Raw genomic sequence first — 25,838 nt, 5'->3', positions numbered from 1 at the left:
CACCATTTCTTTAATAACTTTTGTAGGTTGATTTATTTTGGAATTTTCCATGTACTGTATGTATATAAAAACAAAAAGAAATATGACTATTTGTTAAATATGTTATAGTTTTAACTATAATATGATAAAATAATACACTACTCAGAGTGGAGTAGGTCATTATTTTTAATGATACATAAAAACTATACCCTAGTTTGTGAGTCAAAATTACATTCTACCTAAAATGAATTAAAGCTTATATATTTTTTGTTAGTATTTCATAAGATGAAATGAAAAGGACTTTAGTGATTCTAACTGCATTAATTTTTGATTCAAAGGTAAAATACTATAGTGTATGGACCTTGTGGATTCAAAGCATTTCAGCTTTTGAAGAAAATCAACGACCAGAAAAGACTTCTTTTATTGGTAAACTGATATGAAACATTATGTTTCAAGTATGCACCAAAGACCTGTAACTCCAAAGAAATCATCATCTTCATCATCATTGTCCAAAGACTGTGAAGTTTTTGTTACTGTCAGTGTATTTCTTTTTATTATATTTTTAGTACCACTGATAAATAAATTATTGAATGATGTGGACCATGGTTACTACTGGACAGCTCTAGTAATATGTTTCATTAGCTGTGAAAACTGTACAATTTTATTGTTTATTAGTATTTGTATATTTATATTTGTAAAAAACGTATAACAGTTTCATTGTTAATCTTGCTGCAGAAATGATATATTATTGTAAATCCTACCTTGTTATTTGCGATTTTTAAGAAACAGGTCTGAATCTGTGTTATGTCATTTATTTTAAGCTATTGCTGTATATACATATCTATCTATCTATCTATCTATCTATCTATCTATCTATCTATCTATCTATCTATATTAGGCCTTGGATAGATAACACATTCATTTTGCTTATTAATTTGGCCTGTTTAATGCATTAAAAAAATACAGTTGTTAAAAAATAATGTCTCAGGCAGTGCTATGGTCAGGGTGGCATATTTGTGGGGTTTTTTTTTACATTACAAAAAAATAATAATACAGATTAGTTATGTGTGTGTCTAAAGAATTACATGCACATCCAGTACCAAATTTACATACTAAATTAAAAAAAATTTAAATAAAATTTTCATTTTAAAGTTTTAACATTTCATATTACGCAGTACACAATGATACACCACAATTCAGTACTTAGCATTGGTGTTCATTTTCTTTATTTACACATACTGACATAGGTGCAGGGTAGTGGGAGGAAAGGGGGTGGAGAGGGTTTAAGTTATCTTTGAGTAGCACTAAAACCAAAATACTGTAAGTCTGTTGTATCTCTGCATTTAACTTGCCAGTCTGCCCACCAGATTACAGTGCTGACTGCCCTAATATAATGACAAAATTCTCCAAAATGGAATTGTAACGATTATCCACACCTATGATTTAAGTTTTCAGTATCTTCGATAATTTATGCAAAGAACACAACTTAACCATCAAAGTAATGCATTGTGTCACTCTTTACGGAGATCATTTTTAGTGTGCCAGAAGCAAACGGTGTAGGTAGAGAAGTGTTTTTCAACCATTTTTCAGTGGTAGCAAACTTTTTGTAATCCAAAAAATCCCAGGGCACACCGTGATTCTGCCAACCACAAAAGCATTGAATCTATACATGCTAAATTGTCCAAAGGAGCAGGACAGGGGGTGGCAAGTAAAGAAGCTCAGAGATTGCACTTTGTGAGCACTTTGGACACATTTTCCAGTTGGTTCATCCCTTATACAAGTAGCCCTCTCTATGCCTCACTCCACTAACCTGGTGTCAGAGGCAACTTGTATACCCACTGTCCCTCAACGCTGCAAGAGTTGTTGGCGAACTTGCACCCAGGCAGATGGGGCCCCTTAGTGCTGTGTCTGCAAAATGCTGATCACAGACCTGCTTTTATGTCATTTTCTTCAGATAGTTACATCCACCTCAGACAGGTCTCGACCACCTGAGGAGCATGTCCTCCTCAGGTGAAGTCCTTGGGGCAATACACTATAATTTCCATGGCACACCAATTGAAAAACACTGGTGTAGAGTATAATTATCAAGTCATTGATGGTGATGATTTACATAGTTTTAAGGCAAGTTTTAATGTATTCACATTTAAGAGATGCTTATTCTTTCAATTAAAACAGTCTTCAGCAGTGCAATCAGAGTCAACAGTCGTTTTGATAATTTAATTTTTGCTTTGATGTCTGTGTCTCCCAATTTGATAATTAATAAATTGGCCTTAATTTCTTATTGCCTTCTTTTTAACTTGCCATTTAGGAAGGCTTTCAAATTCAGGTTGTACTTGCTCAAGTAGTATTTTATCAAAAGTTCAGGTCTAAGGTCATTGTTTAGGTTTAAACTATGCCATTATTTTTTTTTTAATTCCTTTGTGTTGATTCAACATTAAATGTGTGATTCAGTGTGTATTTACTTCATGATTTATGTATTAATTTTATAATTACATTTTAATATTAGATGCAATTAACCATGATATATGGAGAACTCAAATTATGCAGAACAAAGAGAGAACAATTCTTGTTGTCTTTTTGCACCTGACAGACAAGTGGCAGGTTCTGTTGTCCACTTTCAACAAACACTGTGCTATAAGAACTAAGTAACTCTCACTCATACTCCCAGGTTGTGTTTATCTCTCTCACTCCCTCCCTATCCAATTCTGGGCACATTACCTCCCTGCACATCAAGCCATTTCAGAACTCTCCTTCCAAGTCTAACCTCAGATGGTCTATTGAAATATGGTTTACAAACCATTTTGAGGCCACTTCTAGAGTAACACTTGTAACAACTTCTCAGGAGAAGAACTTTCCTAGAAAGTCCAGTATCAGTTTGATGCCCCCAAGCAATCATGCACTCTTGAGCCCAAATACATATACAAAGGACCAGGCAGCCTTAATTTACCACAATTCACTCTTACCATGACACATTATATAGCACAGAGCTGTACCTGCACTCCACAGGTGCTCTCCACTACCACAGACCAAACATTGAGGGAGAGAACTCCTCGCCTTCTGCTAATCCCCTGCAACCTTTCCGTCACACAGGTGCCAAAGAGTATTTACTTTAGGAGCGCTCTTTAAACCAAATAGTACACAGATATTTCATTACTGGTGAAATACGTAAGGAAAAAGTATCTTAAACATCCATCCATCCATCCATTATCCAACCCACTAAATCCTACTACAGGGTCATGGGGGTCCGCTGGAGCCAATCCCAACCAACACAGGGTGCAAGGCAAGAAACAAACTCTGGGCAGGGCGCCAGCCCACCACAGGGCAAGCTCAAACATTGAAAAACAATAAAAGAAATTTTTAATATAGCAGAATAGATGTTCTTCAAAAGACATGTGTAATACTATTTTAATATTCATTAAAATGTTGCATTACGTATATTATAACATCAAGTTTTCATTGTTTCTTTACACCAAATGTTTACATTCTTTTCCAATATATAAAAATAACATATCTAAGTTACATTAAGTGACAACACTTAATTTGTTTTAATCCCTGTACATATGTGGTAGAAGAACGGTCCCAGTTAAATTGCTCTTTCTAATTCTTCTTGTGACCGTTCAAGATACGTAATTTCAAATGAATTTTGATACAGGAACATTAATTGTTAACTATTTTAAAAGGGAGAAATCTGATTATTGTTCTAGTAATGGTGTAAATAGGATTAGCGTAGAGAAATGCTGTCTGATGTATTTATGTATTCATTCACCCATCAATTTTCTGAATCAGCTTCTCCTGGCAAAAATGAGATGAAGTAAGGCCAATCCAGGGCACAGTCACATACAGACTACTTGACAAGCTAATCATATTAGTAGATAGTTAGAAATTTGAATTAATAGAATTAAAAACAAAATTGCTCTTATACAGTATTTGTATACTTTGATCTTTATCCTTAGGAGTCTTTAACCAAATATTTCCTAAAAAGAGCTTTCATGCTCTGTAATACCATGCCATTATGAATAAATATATGTTTTATGTAATTCTTCATCATGAACAGTATTTTCACCAATGACTCATTGAGCAGAATGTGAATTATCTTGCCTGCTGATTACCCAATAGCCTTGACTGCTTGAACCTCACTTGTGTCTTTTGCCAGCTAGATAGATAGTATAAACTTGCATGGCATATTAGCCCATCATTAATCTTTACTATTGTGTTTAAGCTATAGTTTTCAATGTGAGACTGCTCAGGAGCCAAAGAGAGTGCAGGCAGCAGGCCATGTCAGTAGCTGCACCTAGATTAGTGAGAGGTTGTGTGTTGGTAAGTGACAATTAAATCATGTCACTTATGCTGCAAAGGCATACATGGCAGTTAATCTTCATTGTTATTGATGAGAGAGGCTGCTAGCTGCTATTTACTTGCTGCACTACCTGTCTGAAAATTTTAGCTTAGAGTAAGCCATAAGTCAGGCACCACTGTCAAAAGAAAAACCAAGATGACATTCGCATCAGATGCAAATGTGGCAAGTTACCTAAAAATTTAACAGAATATAAATATTTGGATTTTATTTGCTGTACTTTTGATATGACAGAGTGCTTGATTGAAACTTAGAGGCACGTATTCTAGTGGTCCCATGGGTCTCACAGGACCTGAAGGTAGGATGTTATTAAAATTTCCATGGTAAAATATTAAATTATTAATTAACATTATTATTAATTTTTAATATCACCTAGTCCTATTTTAATGTTCAAAATTTAACACAATTAGACCAAGCCTGACTCTATGCTAGAAGTAAGATTAGAATGAACATCTCTCTACAGGGTGTTCCAGATCTAATTATGCAATTATGAAAAAGCGAACACAACGCACCCGCAGTTTGACTGATTACCGTCTCCCCGCCATTTTGGAATGCAGGGCAGGTGCTGCCATCTATCTGCAGCAAAAATAATTTTTTATGAATTCTCTATGTAATAAACTTAATAAGTTATAGCGTAATGTAAATTGCATAATTAGATCTGGACCGCCCTACAGTTGTCCAGCTTCTTTCTTAAGCAGGAACTGGACCAAGTTAGCATGCCTAAAACATTTTAATTTTTTTTTTTCTTGTTGAAATCATGCTGGAAGCTTATAACTGAGATATTATAAAAAAAAAATGTCCTTGAAAAGAATAATGCAGAAATTTTGAAATTATAAAACATATAAAGAAATAGTTTAAGTAAGTTTTATACCATGCTAAGGGGGGCTTAAAGGCTTTTCTGTCACATTTGCAATTTAATTATCTGTTATTTCTGAATCTCTGAAGATATGAGATGTTTCCTGTAGTATGTTGATAATATGTATGCTAAACTTTTTAAAAACGTAACTCTAGACTACCTGTTCAGACCGAGCCCTCCTTACAGATGTTTTTCAAGTCTTTCCACTACGTTGTTTTTTGCTTCCTTTCCGCCCGGTCATTCTCATAGAACTTATGCTAGAGACAGCTACAAAGAAGGTTTACCGTCTCAATTAATTTTTTTTTTTTTTTAGAAATAAACTCTGATATATTTTGCTCCAAACACTGGAGTATTTCCTCATGCTAAACATGCCATTGAAAGTTCAAATGTGTAGTGCTGTACGTTTATGCATTTATGTTTATAAAATTCATATTTCACTAATATTTCAATTCTTTATTGTCTTGTGTACAAGTACAAGTGCCATGTACAATGAAATGCTTGCTTGCATGTGCCCCTGCAGACAGTGAACATAGATCAAAAAAAAATATATATATATATATATATATATATATATATATATATATATATATATATATATATATATATATATATATATATATATATATATATACTTCCACTATCATAAAATCCATTTACTTTTTTTTTTTAAAAAAAGAAAACTATCATGGATAAAATTGGTTTTGAAATTTGATGGATTCATGGCTGCTACATTTCGCACTATTACAGAAACTATGAACTGTAAAAAATAGATTTTTTTTATTTTGGTTTAAACCTAGTTTTATATTGTAAACAAAATGTATATATATATGTGTGTGTACAAAAGAATTAAAAGAAGTGTTTTAACTTTTGTAACAATGAATAAAAACATCAATATACCAGATACTTGCTTTTGTCATTCTTCCAAAAAAAGGATTTAAGATTTGTAGAGCTGTGTGCCAAAAGCAAGGATCATTTTTCCCATATTGTTAACCAGGCAAGTATTCCATTACCTCATTTCCAGTTTTTCTTATTTTTGTATTTCAAGAAATACAACCAAAATAATTAAGCAGTAAGTAGGACATTTAGAAAAATGTTTCTGGGTTCAGACTGTTTACATTTCATGGGAATAAACTAGCTAAACAAACGGAAATATGTCAACAGAGGGTATACAGATACAACATAAGCCTCTTTAGTCTGAGTTTTGTTCTCTTGCACTTCTCCTAAATGTTTTTCCAGTTTTTCTTATGTCTCTTACAAATACCTCCAACCCACACACATGCTCACCCACACTGTTTTTTGTTTGTGTTATATGTTGCTATCCTTAAGCCAGATGTTGCATGCCCAGACCACTATGAGGCCCACTTATGTCCTATCAATGAGCAATTTCTAGTAAAGCATATATTTTTAATTCTAAAATTAGCTCATCTTGTGTGTCCTGTGGTGGGTTGGCGCCCTGCTCAGAATTTGTTCCTGCCTTGTGCCCTGTGCTGGCTGGGATTGGCTCCAGCAGACCCCCATGACCCTGTGTTAGGATATAGCGGGTTGGACAATGACTGACTGACATGGTACAGTAGAAATTGGCAGAACAGTGGCACAGTGCTTTTCCACCTTGTGGTATAAAAATGACATGACAAAATTGAAATTTTAAAAATAAAAAATGGCCTGTAAAGGTGTTACTGTAACTCCCAAAATTATTATTTGCAGGCTTTGTCTACAAGCCAGTGCTACCACTGTGTCTTCCAGGTTCAAAGACCTTTAAACATTGTACTCTGTTGAAGCAAGAACTTGTGCCGAAAGCCTCTCCTGGCACATGGTAAATCTCAAGTGACATTTAATTAGCTTTAAAGTTGGAAATCTCAAGAGGCAATAGTGACAGGAAGGAACTAAATTCTGACTTGGTGAGACCCTGTGTCACTTTGTCACCCACTCTCCCTGTTGCTGACTTTGGCGGTGCACTGACTTCAATAGGGCCTGGATAGAGTAAAGCCAAATCAGAAATGGCTGAATTGTCTAAACAATCCAATTTTTGCTTTCATTTATGTAAATCCTGTTCATGATTTATGGAATCAGCTCTGACAACATTTAACATTACTAAAAGAATAATGTTATGTTAATCACAAACACTGTCTGAAAGGAAATTGGAGCCCTCCCTAGGGGGTTTCCGATTGTGTTGTTATATTGTGCTGTTATGCTTCAAGGGGGGGTTCCCAAAGATGTGTTATTGCAATTAGTATAAGTAAACATGGGCTCCCTCACAGTTTAGAGCAATTACCTGTCCTGCCTATCCTGTAGCTCTTCCAGAATCTTACATGATGGGTGGGGTCTTTAATATACCATTATAGTTGCCCAAGAGTTACTTAACTAAAATAAATACAGAATGCATTACTGGAAGCAGATGTAAGTGACATTTGAAACAACAAGTTAAGCCCAGTGTGTCTGTTGCTTTGCTTTTTTTTAGTACAGTATTGAAATGAATAATTGAAAAATCACAGTACACCAAAATGTTAAACAATTCAGTTATTTTACCCGTCCTTTCCATGAACATTACAATTATATAACACTGAAGTAATTCATTAATCTTTCTCCAGTTCAATTTCTTTCTTGTTACTGCTGAGATTAGTGTTGATTCCCTAAATTTTCCAACACCTAGATTCAAGTCCTGGTCCAGCCACTGTTTGTAAAGAGTTTCCATATCCTTGCCATGCCACCTCCACGTGGGGTTGGTCAGCCCTAGGCCCCGCACACCCCTAAGGCCGCCTCTGTGATGAGGGCAGCTTTTCATACATGACAAAAAGTTCCACTTTAGTGTCACTAAATCAGAAGTATTTCTAAATCCTATGTGAGATTTTCCAACATTTCGCTGGCAAGGGTATATATTTTTTACAGCCAAGGCTTCTTCTTTACCACTGTCTCATGAAGTTCCTTCCCATTACTGGCAACTTCTAATTTCTGTAAATCATTCACAATCACAATTGGTCTCACAGTAGCTTCCCAAATAGGTTTTCTTTGTTGCCCCTTAATAGAACCTACCATGCAGGGTACATAGGAGAACAAACTACTGGCTAAATGTAACAAACAACATGTCACACTAGCAGGCATCTATGCTTACCTAGTATATTACCATGGATGTGGAGTAAAACGTACCAAGTTATTTACTAGGTTTATCTAGTCTTGCACCTTAATATTAACATCCAAACTCTCAGTGATCCTATTTACACAACTATTTGTGACGCCCTACTGCCAGTCGTTCTGTAACATTCCACATAAGTTCGCTTCCACATAAGTATGTTAGAGTGATGCCTCAAGCCTGTTACTTCTCAGTACTCTGTACAGGGATTCACTAATACCTGCACTGACAAATGCACAGGATTCACAGAGACACACAAAAGCATAACATCTTTTTGGTTATATGCCACTTTCCAACCAATGCAGTCTTACTTCTACCATACTTATTTTTCTATTGAGGTACAATCTCTCAGCCTTGATAAATCTGTTGGATAAACAAATGGCAATTTCCTTTTGACCAGGTTCCCTAATATTTACTTCACTCTCTCTAGATAGAAAGATAAGGTATAGAAATTTGAAAGCAACGTGGCATTTATTATAGTAAACTAATACCAATAGAAGAAAGCGTAATAGAAAATAACATAGCAAAAGTCCGAATATAGTCTTAGAAATGTTTACTGAAAATTAGCAATGTCAAGGATGGATGTTGTCATTGGGCAGCTTTTTACTTTAGCAGTCACGGTGATGCATAAGTTAAGTTCATCAATGTTTACATGAAATATTTACTCTCTCTCTTTTGACATGTCTTGGTCTCTGACGTTGTTTCCAAAGTCATTCAACTCCTTCTCCTTCAGAGAGGCCATTTTTTATGATAATTTCCCACGTGGGTGCCCCAGAACATGAGACATTACACACATTTGCTATCTCTCCTTCCGATGGATTTTCCATTTTCAAGTTATAAGCTAACTGAAACAGCTTCTGATCCTGTGTCATCTGCACTCTTTTCCATTCCGTCTACCATTAAGCTATAAACTGTCTGAAGCAGATACTTTTAAGTTAAAAATTGCTGGTGCAATAGAGGAAGAATGTACAAGAGAGAATACTTTCAATGTGAATTACCCCTGTAGTTAAATTACCTTATAGTTCATCCTGATTTATCTGAGAAAAATTAAAACTGAATATAAGCAGTCTGCACTCGTTTTATGACTATCTAGTGGGGGAGAGAAAGACAGGACTGTCGTGTATTCTTGAGTTTATCATTGGAAGTAGTAGTGAAGGAGACAATAAAGTGAAAATGGAATGCCATTATGAACAATGCTGCACATCCTCTTTCAGACATATTAACACTGAGTACTTTCAGCAAATAAATTATCGTATATACTGTACTTCGGATAAGTAAGTCGGGACTTGATTTTACAGTTTAATTTCTGGTATTTTATAATGTCGGTCGTATAGGTTAAATGCGGAAAACACTGCCTTTTTTTTTCTACATGGGTGCGGCACAGTGTTGTATCAATGCATGCTCCTAACTTCTCTCTCTCTGTGACCATACGGTAATACCCAAACTATTCCGAAGCAATGTTTGTACTCTTTTGTGTTTTTCGAATTTCACATCCTTATACACCATTATCGTAAGAGTATCTCTTATCTACAATGGAGCATTCAATCAGAAGAAAATATGAAGCTGGTTTTAAATTAAACATCGTTGAAGTAGAGAAAGAAATTGGTACCTGCACTGCTGCAACAAAATTCAATGCATCTGAGAAACTGATTTGAGATTGGACGAGGCAAGAAGATGTGAAAAAAAAAAATTAAGTGTCACATTTTTGAACAGGCATATAAGTCAGGGTCTGATTTTATGGTTGATTTTTTAGGTTTCAAGACCTGACTTATACGCGAGTATATACAGTATTTAACAGAACTGTGTCAAGAAATACTATTGGGCCTTTTTTAGCACCAACAGCAATAATGAATAATGTCTCAATGTAACTGTGACTGCCAAGTCAGACGTTTTTTTCTTTTTGATTTTCTTCATTGAATTATTCTGGTGTGTGCTCAGATTATAATGTGTTTGTTGATTTAATTAATTTATTTAAAGAGCTTATATGTACAAAGCCAAATTTTCTCCTTGGACATCTTGCCTGAAGAAGGTACCTGAGTTGCCTCGAATGCTTGCATATTATAATCTTTCTAGTTAAAAGTGTAATTGTGCTAAACTTCTCACCACATCCATAATGGCTAACAGTACAACACCCTAGTACTCCTGGGACAAATAAAGTTATATCTAATGCTGCCTCAATTCAGCCATTTAACTGAATGCACACATGGGAAGAGGGTTGTAGTGACAGCTCATTAACAGGAAGAAGAGACGGAAAAATAATTATGTATTATTTTTTATATATATGTATGTATGTTTATGTTATGTAATTAATATGTAGCATAGCAAACTGTGTAACTCTTCATTCATTCATTATATAATAGAAAGATGTGGTTCTCCACAGCACAATTCCTCCACTCCAAGTGGGACCCCAGTAGTGCCCAAGACACCCAATATGTTTAATGGTATTAAAAACCAACTCATAAGTGCAAAGGTAATGGCTTAAGAAAACCGGCTATGGCTATGCCTACCACTAATACTACCATTTCATCACCTTGTTGTACCTCCTCACCTGAAATTTTTAAGGAAATAATCTTTTAGGAGCTAACATACTTTTCCTGCTAGCAAATAATTATATTATGCATGGCATGATTGAAACAGGTAAAAAAGAGAAAAAAAAAACCTCTTGCTCATTGTGTATTGTATCTCCAGCAACTTTTCCTTTTTTATTTCTTTAAGAAGCTTTGAATTGTGGTCACTCTGTGTGATAGGCCAAGTTGCATGGCTGTGGGAAAAAGAAAAGATAGATATAGCCACTCAGCCTATCACAGACATGGAGAAAGAAATAGGAGAAATAAACTTTTCATTTGCGTGTTTGAGTGCCCCTTCACAGGTTAACACGGTAGCAGCACAACATCTTACTGGTGTTTAAGCACAGGATCATTCATATCTGGAGGCCTGCAGATACCCCAAGAGAAAACTGTGGGGCGCGAAGTAGTCAGCGCCAAGGCACACATCTGAAGCCATTTTTCATGGTCGCACCCGGTTTCTAGCTGTTGAGTGCTCAGGTGCACACCAATAACTGCTGCAGGAGAGATGGAAAAAGTGCTAAGAATAAGTTTGGGAAAAAAGGTAAGAATGATGGAGGGCTCAGTTTCTAAGGTGGCTGGCAGAAAAACTTCACATGTGTGGTAGAGAATTAAATAAAGTGGGGGAAAGACCACTTAATGCACTTACCAGAGTAAGAATCAGTAGCCATTGCATTAACAAGGCAGATGCGTACATGTTCAGGCGAGTGCTGGGTGGTTAAATAGGGTGGACTACACCTGAGTGGGCGTTCTCATCCTGTACATGCCCCGGGTTGACACAGGCAATGTAAATAGGGATTGGATGGACAAAAGAGTTTGCAATATAAAACCGTGGTCTGAACCACTAAAGGTCATCAGTTGACCGGTCTCCGGGCTTACTTGCCCATCTGCACAACTAATTTATTTAGACTAGAGGTAAAGATACACCTTGATCCTTTATCATTTAACATTCACTTTTTGAATTTGATTAACTTTCAGTCTGTTGCTCATGAACTGTCTTTTTGTTGGAAGTTGGAAGAAGAAGAGTCTTTCTGTAGTTTCTCATCACTTCATTTTGGAGCCATTGTGCATGTTGTACACAGTACTGGTACATACATATTTTTCTTATTTTACAGTATTAGTGTTTTTGCCTTGACATTTATGAATATTTTTTCAAGACATTTGTTTTGTAAATAGAGTTGTCATGATTGAAGTAAAAAATAATCCGGTTTTTGAGTAGTCTTTGGTCTGTGTCTCCCTTTACTCATCCCCTGGTCATTCACTTATGTCTATTGACACCCAGAGTTCAGGATTCAACAACAGTGCTATTGCCACAGTTTGGTGCCAGGGGTGGAATCCAAAGCCAGGGGACATAGACTTTGTGTTCGGTGAGCTTAAATGAAGACTATTTTTTTTAAAGTATGGCTCAAAAAAGACATCCTGTTGCCGAGACTCCTGACAGTTCCCAGGGAGGAGACACAGGTGCAGTTCCATCCAGAGATGACACCACCAGTACATGTATGCATAGGGATGTATGTGTCCTAGACGCGCTTCTCAGACAATTTATTTCTACCTAGGAGCCATATGAACAGCATATGGATCAGTGCATTTAGAGCTTACAACACCAGTTCACCCAGCTGCAAGGGGAGTGCAACGTTTTCAGTCCCCATTCCCTGAAGTTCCTATGAAGAGAAGCAGATAGTCTCCTGCCCGTTACAAGGATTTTCCTTGTTTATTGCTATACCAAGAGACAGAACATAATGAACGTTACATGTCTACCTTTGAGAGGTTCATAGCAGTGTGTGAGTGGCCTAAGATGCCAAAAAGATCTGCAAAAGAAAGAACAATGAGTGAATGTGAAGTTCAGACCAACAGGTATGCCCAGAGGTACGTCTCAAGTCGATATGAGTCATGGTTTTAGTCATATAGATAGTCTCCCTGAGTAAGAGTAGGGAAGCTGTTATTTGTTACAGCTGTAAGCAAAGAGGCCATGAAGCTAAATATTGTCCTACCAAACCTAGAGAGATGAAGCTATGTTTTTCCCTTGTCCCTTACCCAAGAAGAGGACTGATTGTAGGAACAGGGAGAAGGTGATTAGGGTGATAATAGCAGTGAAGCAGTAAAAGGCTCAAATTGAGCAGGAAGCACTCAGTCTTTGGTATGCAAGGATTGGCTGAAGACTCAGGAAGGTGAGTTGATCAGGACATAGTACTAAGATGTGTACAGTGATGAGGTCTACTAGCCCATGGTCAGGGTTAACCTGGAGATTAAAGGACAGAGGTATGAATTGCCCATGGGCATTTTAGAAAGTATTCCTTACCCAGTACTCTTTGGGCTGGATGTGCTGGGCATAGAAGACCTGTTGTAGCATTCTCTAGAGGCAGAGGTCCTGGTGATTATAATATTGGAGATTGCAAAAAAGAATGCAAGCACCTAAGCTGGTTTGGACTCCTTGCCGTTTCCTGTGACTGACAGTCAAAGCACAAGCAGTAAATCCCACAGGCCAAGAATGTAGGAGAAGCTTTGGGGCATTCTCCAGAAAGACAGGGTGCCCTTACCAATGTCCGAACTCTCGGGTGATACCGGTGACGTGGCCGCCACTCATTGTGGAGATCCCACATCACATTAGGATCAGCAGTTGCACCTAAGTCTGTAAGTTCCTCACACAAACTGTGTGCAAACTCATTAAAAACAGCTTGATCTTGGAATCTGTCCAGATCCAGCCTCATTCTCCTAGTAGGTATTAGCCTACTGGACCTTAGCTGGATCTTCAGAGTAGCAACAACAAGTCTTTGATCAGTATTCACAAACTGGTCACTTCTGTAGATGCTGCAGTTCTGTAGGAGCCTCCAGAGTGTGCTCATGAGAATGTGATTGATCTCCTTCACCCCAACACCAGCATTGAACTACCAAGTCCAATGATGTAGCTCAGGGCACTGGAATCAGGATACAGTGAACCACAGCCCCTAGCCTTTGCAGAGTAAAGAAACATAGAGACACTTTTACCAAGGTCTCCAGTGCACTGGGAACCAACACAATCCCCAGAGCCATCCCCTTCAGTGCCATTGGTTGCATTGAAGTCACCCTTGATCAGAGGAGTGTCTCTTCGCAGGCAACCATCAACCACCAAGTGAAGTTGCAAATAAAATGTCCCCCTCACCGAGACATCAGTCACTGTGGTTGAAGCATAAACTGAGACAACAGACAAGGCACCCAGAGAGAGCCTTAATCTGAGTCTCATAATACACTCATTGAAAGAAGTGACATCAAATACTACAACTACAGCTACTTCCAAATTTGACAGCCATTAGAGGGACCAGACAAATAAAAGATGTACCACCTACAGAGATCTGGCCAGTCCCAGGTCTGTGCACCTCATAGATTGCCACCACTGAAATGTGGAGTTTACAAAGCTCCTCCGAGAGCAGAGGATGCTGATCATCATGCTGGAGAGATAGGACATTCCATGCAACTACCTGGATGGACTGCCCTAAATTGGAAACCGAGTGCTGCCATGTAACAGGCAGCACCTCAGCACCCCAAAGGGCCTGGCCCCACTGGCTCTCCAGCAGTTTTGACTTTTCCAGGATGAGGCTCCCAATGGCTTACCCCCAACCTCTTCATTATACGAGTATCCTTCCTTTGGGTGACTGCAACAGAGCTTCTCCCAAAGAGAGCAGATTAGAGTCCAATCTGCCGTTTCAGACTTGAAGTTTTTACGGTGGCTGGAGTGCCAATCCTGGAGGACCACTTGCAGGGAAAGATGAAAGAAATTTTAAAAAGAAACAGAAGGTCTGACATGGCAGTCACAGCCACAGTGAGACATTATGCAGGCATATTGCTGTTGGTATAAAGGAGTTCCAAGAGTGTTTATTGGCAGAGTTGTACTGAATAGCTCATTGCCTGAAAGTACACAGTGTTCATGTGACAGAGAAAGAATGTGCAGTTTTGTTCATAATGGCACTAAATATTATTTTAATTCTTTCATTTGCTACTACTCCAGATTTTCCAGCATATGTCCCATAACTAAGCCTGCTTATTTAAATGGCTTGTTGATTCAATGGGCCTCTCTTGAAGCCCACCACACAACAGCATAGAAAATTGCCCTGGCCATCACAGGGTTGTAAAAGATGTGAAGGATATCACTACTCACATTAAAAGAACACAGAAAAAATAGCCTGCTCTGCCTTTTCTTATATTGTTCCACTGTGTCCCAAGACCAGTTCAACCTGTCATGACGTGGACCCGCAAGTACTTGTAGGAATGCACCACCTATACACCCACCCCCTAAACTGTGACCAGACATAGAGGCTCTTTGGTATGGCAAAAGTCAATGACCAGTTCCTTGGTTTTGTAGATGTTACAATGCAGACAACTCTCATTGTTTGTTGAGAAACAAAGTTCCCCACCTGACTCATATACTCTGTCTCATCCCCCTTTTAAAGACCCCATAAGTGAAGTCTGCAAGTGACATAAGCTGGTGTTATATTTATAGTCAAAGGTATACAGAGTGAAGATTAAATGAGACAGGACTGTTTCTTGTCTTCAAGTGTTGCTCACATCCATATCAGAAACACAGTCTTACAAACTGTGAACACAATCCTCAAGTCTTACAAACTGTGGTCAGCCCAAAAGATTGTCCATTATCCAGAACACCAAGGGCTCATCTACCTGCATATCTTTCAGTTTACCCCTTAACAGGGATGGCTTGATGTTACTGAAGGCACTGGAGAAATCAAAAAACATAATTTTCACAGTGCAGTTGCTTTGTCAGTATGAGAATAAGCCTTGTGGTGCAGATAAAATAACTGCATCTTCTAATCCTAATATTTGTCCAATAGGAAAACTGCACTGGATCCAGTTGGTCTGCCACAGAAGAACTCATATAGTCCAGCACCAGTCTCTGAAACATTTTCATGATGTGAAACATACATGATATTGGTATGTATTCATGAGGTGAAGAGGTGTCTGCCTTCTTTAGAATAGGAATAACACAGGATGATTTCCACTTACTTATGTCTCCTACTTATCACTTTTTCCAATATTTGTCATTTCATTTTATTATCTTGCTTATTACCACTTTCCTTCCCATCCCAAGAAAGTACATGCTGGTCATGTAGATACTTAATGTGTTAAAAAGGAGGGAAATGATGGGTTCAAATGCAAAATTCATACATGTTGAAAATTTTAGCTTTGTAAAATATCTGTATACTTGTCAGGTTATAAAGCATTTTTACTCTGAGTTTCTCAAGCTAGGGTAGCTTCCACATGCTGTTGTTGTTTTCATCAACTTTGGTATTTCTTTACTCAAAGAAAAGCTATTCTGAAGTTCATCTGACACTGTCCAAGAATATAAGAATACCTTTTAAAATTTATGAACAATGGTGGCTACAAAAACTGAGATTCAAGCAGGAAATATTTGACCAGGACACCAAAAGGAGGACATGCAAGTTGTTATGGTACCTGGCCTTCTGAGAGGTTAGGGGTATATTTAACATATACCTCCTGTCACCCTGTTCATAAGACCGAAGTTCATTAAATAAAACCTCTAAAGGTGGCAGCCTGCGCTGACACCCTGAGACAAATTAAGCTAAAATTACTCCTAATGCCTTAAAAGCAATATTTGGAAGTAAGATAACATCATCCAACGGAAATCCTGTTGTTGTAGTGTACAGTATATTGCTTGCATGAAGATTCATCAAATGATATCTCTTATCTACCTAATCAAGCAGTACTTATAATTTCACTTAAAATAATGTATTATATAGTTTAATGATACATGTAAAACAATCTTTACATTTTTAATACATCAAAATAATCATTATGATCTACTAATGAAATTAAAATATGTTTGTATCTATGTATATTGTCGTCAATTGGGGCCGTGCAGCTCCCCAAACCCATACACAGAGAGGCAAAGAGACACAAGTCCAAGCACATGCTTTTATTTTCCTTTTCCGTGGTGGGAAACAACTTCTCTGTTTCCTACAAGCACAACACGACACTCTATAGCAATACTGCTCAGTCCCTTCTCTCTCTCTCTTTCTCTTTCTTCTCCTTTCTTTCTTTTTTCTCTGCTGCCTCAATTCCTCTCCCAGCAAGCTTTGTCATCCACCTCCTAACTCTGGCTACCGGAGTAATGTCTGTTGCCTCCTTGTTTAAGACACCGGGAAGTGCTACAGGTGCTCATTGATGCATTTCCTGCAGCACTTCCAGGTTGGGCAGTATCACACTCCAACTCCCATGAAGCCCTGCGGGAGTCCGAGGGACCACTGCAACACAGGGGGGCTGCCACATAGTAGTAATGCTCTGGCCAGACTTCCTCCACTGGTCCTTCCAGCGTGAAGGTCTCCCGGCCAGTTAAGGGCCCTGGCTGCACACCTACATACATACATATTCTTGTATGTCTAAGCATTATCCTCTGATGAAGGCTCCTGGTCGGGCTGAAAGCTCAGGAATAAAAACTACTTTATGATACGTGATTCATTTTTTCTCCCTTTGTGGATCTCCAGCTGCTAATATATATATATATATATATATATATATATATATATATATATATATATATGTGGTGGATTGCGGCATTTCACTCGCCCTCAACCCCAGGCCGCCAGGAGGAGCTCTCCCGACAGCATGATCATGCCCCGAGTTCCAGCAGGGCATCCTGGACTATGTAGTGTTTGTACACAGCCCTGCTGGATACCTTGGGGGCCACCAGGCATCGCTGTAGGGGGGCTCGTAGGCTCTTATGTGCCCTATGACCCGGTAGTGCGTCACGGTCACGTGACAGGAAGAAACGATGTGCTCCCGGGTTGAAGAAAAGGACTATTTACCCTGACCCGGAAGGAATAAGGACTTGTGGACTGTTGGTCAGGAACACCTCCGGGTCAGGGAATATAAAAGGACTGTGGGAGCTCCCAGACGATGAGCTGAGTTGGGAGGCAGGGTGGCTAAGCGTCTGGGAGTGGAGGATTGTTATTAATTATTGTATTGTGTATTGAGAATTGTGGAGAGGAGCGTGCTTTGTGCACTTTATTATTATAATAAATATCATCTTTGGACTTTTACCTGGTGTCTGATGTATAGTCTGAGGGTACAAGGGTGCGAGAAGCGCCCTATTCTATTACTATATATATATATATATTGACAACCAGGAGGTGCTCCAGCTCCCCAACACCTGACACAACAGACACCGGGCACAAATGCAGCACAACACAGATTATGTTATTTATTTATTTGAGGAAAACAATTCTTTTGCTCCCCCTACAATACGCACAATAAAATATATAAAACTCTGAATTTTGTCTTCTCTTCAGTCTTTTCCACCTTCACTACTTCTCTGGTAAGCTTCATCCTCTTTCTCCCAACTCTGGCTAACTAATGATGGCAGGCAGCTCCTCCTTCAGAAAATCTGGGAGTACTTCTGGTGTCACATAATTTTGACTTGGGAGCACTTCTGGGTAAATGCAGGAGCCCTATATAAAAGTGCTCAGTAGTTCCTGAGGCACCCCATGCTGGTACTCTCAGAATCCAGCAGGGCTAAGCCGACAAATACCAATTCCCATAAAGCTCTCTGGGAATCTGAGGAACCGTTGCAACCCAAATAGCAGCTTGGAGAAGATAACGCCCTTCATAAGTCATCTCCCCTTGTCCTTCCATTAAGGAGGCATCCCAGCCGGGTAATGATCCTGGCCATTCCTCACAATATATATAGTTGACTGTTCACACAGGAAAACTACTCTTTCAAATGACTTTTAAATACAGAAGAACGTCATTCTATATTTGCTTAAAGGCTCACATTTGTGGGATCATATGCCCAGCTGTTGGCTGTACTTTGCAAGGCTCTAATCGCACGTTGCTTTTATGGCTGTAAAGTCACTTTACTCACCTTCTCTTTTATTCTTTCTCTGTTCTGTGGGTGTATACAGTATATAACCATCTCAGCGGAGCCCTGAAAATGCACCCAAACTGCACATGTCTGCCAAAATTATATATAAGTGCACAAATCAAAAATTACTCACAGTAAGAGGTGATATATACTTAAGACACTACAGAATGAATACCATCGTATCTGTGTCATGTACTGCGGGGTTCAAACATTGTCAAGAAGTAGTTGTATGCCACGTGTATTTGTTTCTCTCTGTAAATACGGATTACAAGACAGACATGAATGATTTGTAAAATGTGCTTTTTACGTTCAGCTGTGCATAGGACATAGTGTAGAAGTAGTTGCCGTGTTTGTGGGTGTGTCAAACCATAGGCTACTGTCTAAAGGATCTTTCAGAAGTGCTGTACATCTCAGTCAACTACTAATCATCTCCAAAACCTCAGCTTGTGTAAAAACTGTGGTGGAACAAACTCTGGTATCTTTTATGCTTCATCTCCAGAGTGAACACAGAATGGCTACCCCAAGTCTTCAAAGACAACAACTGTCACATGCACAGGGCTTGAATAGTGTATAATTGGCATGAAGAGCATTCTGAAACATTCTCCCATCTCAACTGGCCTGCAAAATCCTCAGATTTTAATCCATAGAAAACATGTGGAACTGTCTGGGGCAATAAATGAAACGGTTGGCAACCAATGTGGCTGAATTGCCGATGGAAGTGTGAAGTGTGTGAAAATTGGTGGTGGCCAATGCAAACAGAATTGTAGTTGTTCAATGCTTTCATAGAGAAGTTACATACTGTTAAACAGGATTTAGCCAGGCATGACTAGTTTCTGTCCAATGAGCTTATGTATATATACAGTGGTGTGAAAAACTATTTGCCCCCTTCCTGATTTCTTATTCTTTTGCATGTTTGTCACACAAAATGTTTCTGATCATCACATTTAACCATTAGTCAAATATAACACAAGTAAACACAAAATGCAGTTTTTAAATGATGTTTTTTATTATTTAGGGAGAAAAAAAATTCAAACCTACATGGCCCTGTGTGGAAAAGTAAGTGCCCCCTTGTTAAAAAATAAGCTAACCGTGGTGTATCACACCTGAGTTCAATTTCCGTAGCCACCCCCAGGCCTGATTGCTGCCACACCTGTTTCAATCAAGAAATCACTTAGATAGGAGCTGCCTGACACAGAGAAGTAGACCAAAAGCACCTCAAAAGCTAGACATCATGCCAAGATCCAAAGAAATTCAGGAACAAATGAGAACAGAAGTAATTGAGATCTATCAGTCTGGTATAGGTTATACCCATTATAGCCATTATAGCCATTATGGCTTTATAGCCATTTCTAAAGCTTTGGGACTCCAGTGAACCACAGTGAGAGCCATTATCCACAAATGGCCAAAACATGGAACAGTGGTGAACCTTCCCAGGAGTGGCCGGCCGACCAAAATTACCCCAAGGCGCAGAGGCGACTCATCCGAGAGGTCACAAAGACCCCAGGACAGCGTCTAAAGAACTGCAGGCCTCACTTGCCTCAATTAAGGTCAGTGTTCACAACTCCACCATAAGAAAGAGACTGGGCAAAAACGGCCTGCATGGCAGATTTCCAAGACGCAAACCATTGTTAAGCAAAAAGAACATTAGGCCTTGTCTCAATTTTGCTAAGAAACATCTCAATGATTGCCAAGACTTTTGGGAAAATACCTTGTGGACTGATGAGACAAAAGTTGAACTTTGTGGAAGGCAAATGTCCCGTTACATCTGGTGTAAAAGGAACACAGCATTTCAGAAAAAGAACATCATACCAACAGTAAAATATGGTGGTGGTAGTCTGATGGTCTGGGGTTGTTTTGCTGCTTCAGGACATGGAAGGCTTGCTGTGATAGATGGAACCATGAATTCTACTGTCTACCAAAAAATCCTGAAGGAGAATGTCCGGCCATCTGTTCGTCAACTCAAGCTGAAGCGATCTTGGGTGCTGCAACAGGACAATGACCCAAAACACACCAGCAAATCCACCTCTGAATGGCTGAAGAAAAACAAAATGAAGACTTTGGAGTGGCCTAGTCAAAGTCCTGACCTGAATCAATTGAGATGCTATGGCATGACCTTAAAAGGTGGTTCATGCTAGAAAACCCTCAAATAAAGCTGAATTACAACAATTCTGCAAAGATGAGTGGGCCACAATTCCTCCAGAGCTGTAAAAGACTCATTGCAAGTTATCATAAGCGCTTGATTGCAGTTATTGCTGCTAAGGGTGGCCCAACCAGTTATTAGGTTCAGGGGCAATTACTTTTCACACAGGGCCATGTAGGTTTGGATTTTTTTTCTCCCTAAATAATAAAAACAATCATTTAAAAACTTCCTTTTTGTGTTTACTTGTGTTATATTTTCCCCTGCCCGGACGCGGGTCACCGGGGCCCCCCTCTGGAGCCAGGCCTGGAGGTGGGGCTCGATGGCAGCCTGGTGGCGGGCCTGCACCCATGGGGCTCGGCGGGCACAGCCGAAGAGGTAGCGTGGGTCCTCCTCCCCATGGGCTCACCACCTATGGGAGGGGCCAAGGAGGTTGGGTGCAGTGTGAGTTGGGTGGTGGCGAGCGGGACCTTGGCGGTCTGATCCTCGGCTACAGAAACTGGCTCTTGGGACGTGGAATGTCACCTCTCTGAAGGGAAGGAGCCTGAGCTAGTGCGCGAGGTCGAGAGGTTCGGCTAGATATAGTCGGACTCACCTCGGCGCACCGCTTGGACTCTGGAACCAATCTCCTTGAGAGGGGCTGGACTCTCTACCACTCTGGAGTTGCCCCCGGTGAGAGGCGCCGAGCAGGTGTGGGCATACTTATTGCCCCGACTTGGAGCCTGTGCATTGGGGTTTACCCGGTGGGCGAGAGGGTGGCCTCCCTCCGCCGGGTGGGGAAGGGTCCTGACTGTTGTTTGTGCATATCGCCAACAGCAGTTTGGAGTATCCACCCTTTTTGGAGTCTCTGGAGGGGTTGCTAGAGGGCATACCTTCTGGGGATTCCCTCGTTTTGCTGGGAGACTTCAATGCTCACGTGGGCAATGACAGTGAGACCTGGAAGGGCGTGATTGAGAAGAATGGCCCCGATCTGAACCCGAGGTGTTTTGTTATTGGACTTCTGTGCTCGTCATGGATTGTCCATAACGAACACCATGTTCAAGCATAAGGGTGTTCATATGTGCACTTGGCACCAGGACACCCTAGGCCTCAGGTCGATGATCGACTTTGTGGTGGTGTCGTGGACTTGCGGCCATATGTCTTGGACACTTTCGGGTGAAGAGAGGGGCGGAGCTGTCAACTGATCACCACCTGGTGGTGAGTTGGCTTCGATGGTGGGGAAGATGAGACCTGGTAGGCCCAAGCGTGTTGTGAGGGTCTGCTGGGAGCGGCTGGCAGAGTCCCCTGTCAGAAGTAGCTTCAACTCCCACCTCCGGCAGAACTTCAACCCGTCCCGAGGGAGGTGGGGACATTGAGTCGAATGGGCCATGTTCCGTGCCTCTATTGTTGAGGCGGCTGACGGAGCTGTGGCCGCAAGGTGGTCGGTGCCTGTCGTGGCGGCAATCCCGAACCCGTTGGTGGACACGGCGTGAGGGATGCCGTCAAGCTGAAGAAGGAGTCCTATAGGACTTTTTGTCCTGTGGGTCTCTGGAGGCAGCTGATAGGTACCGGCAGGCCAAGCGGAGCAGCGCTTCGTTGTTGCTGAGGCAAAACTTCGGGCATGGGAGGAGTTTGGAGGCCATGGAGAGCGACTTTGGACGGCTTCGAGGAGATTCTGGTCCACCGTCCGGCGTCTCAGGAGGGAAGCAGTGCAGTGTCAACACCGTATATGGTGGGGATGGTGCGCTGCTGACCTCGACTTCGGGCGTTATGGTCGGTGGGAGGAGTACTTGAAGACCTCCTCAATCCCACTAACATGCCTTCCAATGAGGAAGCAGAGCCTGGGGACTCTGAGGTGGGCTCTCCCATCTCTGGGACTGAAGTCACCGAGGTGGTCAAAAACTCCTTGGTGGCAGGGCCCGGGGTGGATGAGATCGCCGGAGTTCCTTAAGGCTCTGGATGTTGTAGGACTGTCTTGGTTGACACGTCTCTGCAACATCGCATGGACATCGGGACAGTGCCTCTGGATTGGCAGACGGGGTGGTGGTCCCCTCTTTAAAAGGGGACGGAGGGTGTGTTCCAACTATAGAGGATCACACTCCTCAGCCTCCCTGGAAAAGTCTATTCGGGGTTCTGGAGAGGAGGGTCCGTCGGATAGTGAACCTCGGATTCAGGAGGAACAGTGTGGTTTTAGTCCTGGTCGGAACAGTGGACCAGCTCTTCACCCTTAGCAGAGTCCTGGAGGGTGCATGGGAGTTTGCCCGACCGGTCTACATGTGTTTTGTGGACTTGGAAAGGCATTGACCGTGTCCCTCGGGGAATCCTGTGGGGGTGCTCGGGAGTATGGGGTACGGACCCCTGATAAGAGCTGTTCGGTCTCTGTACAACGGTGTCAGAGCTTGGTCCGCATTGCGGCAGTAAGTCGAGCCCGTTTCCAGTGAGAGTTGGACTCCGCCAGGGCTGCCCTTTGTCACCGATTCTGTTCATAACTTTTATGGACAGAATTTCTAAGCGCAACCAGGGTGTTGAAGGGGTCGGTTTGGTGGACTCAGGATTGGGTCACTGCTTTTGCAGATGATGTTGTCCTGTTTGCTTCATCAGGCCGTGATCTTCAGCTCTCTCTGGATCGGTTCGCAGCTGAGTGTGAAGCGGCTGGGATGAGAATCAGCACCTCCAAATCCGAGCATGGTCCTCAGCGGAAAAGGGTGGAGTGCCCTCTCAGGGTTGGGGAGAGATCCTGCCCCAAGTGGAGGAGTTCAAGTATCTCGGGTCTTGTTCACGAGTGAGGGAAGAATGGGCGTGAGATCGACAGGCGGATCGGTGCAGCGTCCGCAGTGATGCGGGCTCTGCATCGGTCTGTCGTGGTGAAAAAGGAGCTGAGCCGTAAGGCAAAGCTCTCAATTTACCAGTTGATCTACGCTCCTACCCTCACCTATGGTCGTGAGCTATGGGTAGTGACGAAAGAGCGAGATCGAATACAAGCGGCTGAAATGAGTTTCCTCCGCAGGGTGTCTGGGCTTTCCCTTAAAGATAGGGTGAGAAGCTCAGTCATCCGGGAGGGGCTCAGAGTAGAGCCACTGCTCCTCCGCATCGAGAGGAGTCAGATGAGGTGGCTCGGGCATCTGATCAGGATGCCTCCTGGGCGCCTCCCTGGTGAGGTGTTCTGGGCACGTCCAACTGAGAGGAGGCCCCGGGGAAGACCCAGGACACGCTGGAGGGACTATGTCTCCCGGCTGGCCTGGGAGCATTTGGGATTCTCCCGGAAGAGCTGGAAGAAGTGGCGGGGAGAGGAAGTCTGGGCCTCTCTGCTTAAGCTGCTTCCCCCGCGACCCGACCTCGGATAAGCGGAAGAGGATGGATGGATGGATGGATGGATATTTGAACTAATGGTTAAATGTGTTTGATGATCAGAAACATTTTGTTTGACAAACATGCAAAAGAATAAGAAATCAGGAAGGGGGCAAATAGTTTTTCACAGCACTGTACATAAAAGTTCAGAGTAAGGTGTTGGTAAAACGTACCTAAATTGATTAGTTTAAAAGGGCAATAGAGATGAATGGGGAAGAAAAAGAAATGGGCAAAGAATTGCTTCCTCAGTGCTTTAAGAGCTTATCCTAAAATATTATTGATTAGATCTTGCCAGGTTTTGAAAAAATTTCTGTACTGATCCTCTAACTGAGAATATGATTTTTTCCAATTTCTATTAGTATAAAACATCAGTTTCCCACTGACTTAAAATAGGAGAGTTAGGATTCTTCCAGTTTAGCAAAATAAGTCTGCGTGCCAATAATGTAGTGAGCAGTTTGTTTGTCCTTCTCCACTTTAAGCCCGTCTGGAAGAACCCCAAACAGAGCTGTTAATGGGTTAGGAGGGATTGTGACACCAAGGCTGTCTGAAAGGCACTTAAAAAATTTTGGTCCAAAATGATGTTAATTTGGCGCAGGCCCAAAACATGTGACCCAGTGAGACTGGGGCTTGATTGCAGCGTTCGCAGGTCTGGAAACATTTTGGACAGTTTTAAGCAAGACAGATGTGCTCGATATATAATTTTAAGTTGTATAATTGTATGCTTTGCGCATATGGAGCTCAAGTGAATTCTCTACATTGCTTCCTTCCACTCCTTTTCTGATATATTGATTAAGAGATTTTTTTCCCGTTTTCCTCTTGGATCTTTGAAAGGGAGGGACTGTAAAATAATTTTATATATTGCAGAGATGGTGTCTAAGTCCTTGAAATTGAGCAATATTTTTTCCAGCATGGAGGGGGGTGCAAGATGAGGAAAATTGGGCAGGTTCTGTTTAACAAAGTTCCTAATTTGAAGATAGTGAAAGAAATGTGTAGCTGGAAAGTTAAATTTGGAATGTAATTGTTCATAGGATGCAAAGATGTTGTCTATATAAAGATCTCTAAGCAAATTAATCCCAAATCTTTTTCAGATATTAAAAACTGCATATGTTTGCGAGGGTTGAAAGAGGTGGTTCTCTTGCAGAGGTGCCACAGATAAAAGATTCTCCATCATAAAATGCTTTCTACATTGGTTCCATATTCTGAGTAAGTGAAGCACAATTGGATTATTAGTGTATTGGCGATAACTTAAATTTCCTGGGGCACAGAGCAGGGAATATAAAGAAGTACTGCAGAATTTTACTTCTATTGCGGACCAAGCCTTTGTATGTTCATTTATTTGTGTCTTGGTTTTTATAGCTTGTATGTTTGCTGCCCAGTAATAAAACTGAAAGTTAGGTAGAGCCATGCCACCTTCTGCCTTAGGTCTTTGTAGGGTCACTCTTTGGATATGTGGATGTTTTGAGTTCTAAATAAATGAGGTTATTGTTGAATCTAATTGCTTAAAAATTATTTATTAATGTATACTGGAATGTTTTGAAATAAAAAAAGAATCTTATGAAGAATACTCATCTTAACAACGTTAATTCTTCCAGCTAGAGTGAGATGAAGGGTTGACCATCTATGTAAG

General features: G+C 40.7%; 1 protein-coding gene across 2 annotated transcripts in view; it reads left to right on the top strand.

Annotated features, from left to right (window-relative positions):
• The window catches only part of LOC120523544 (TPA-induced transmembrane protein homolog), a 74,749-nt gene extending 72,441 nt beyond the window's left edge, over positions 1–2,308 (top strand). For both annotated transcript variants that reach the window (XM_039744946.1, XM_039744945.1), the window contains one exon: positions 318–2,308. The gene's annotated coding sequence lies outside the window, so the exon portion shown is untranslated. The remainder of the gene's footprint in view (positions 1–317) is intronic.
• Positions 2,309–25,838: the final 23,530 nt, after the last annotated feature.

This window comes from Polypterus senegalus, chromosome 2 (assembly GCF_016835505.1).
Source record: "Polypterus senegalus isolate Bchr_013 chromosome 2, ASM1683550v1, whole genome shotgun sequence".
Classification (NCBI taxonomy): domain Eukaryota; kingdom Metazoa; phylum Chordata; class Cladistia; order Polypteriformes; family Polypteridae; genus Polypterus; species Polypterus senegalus.
Note: the sequence above shows the minus strand (reverse complement) of the source record. Positions and strands in the feature narration are given on the sequence as shown.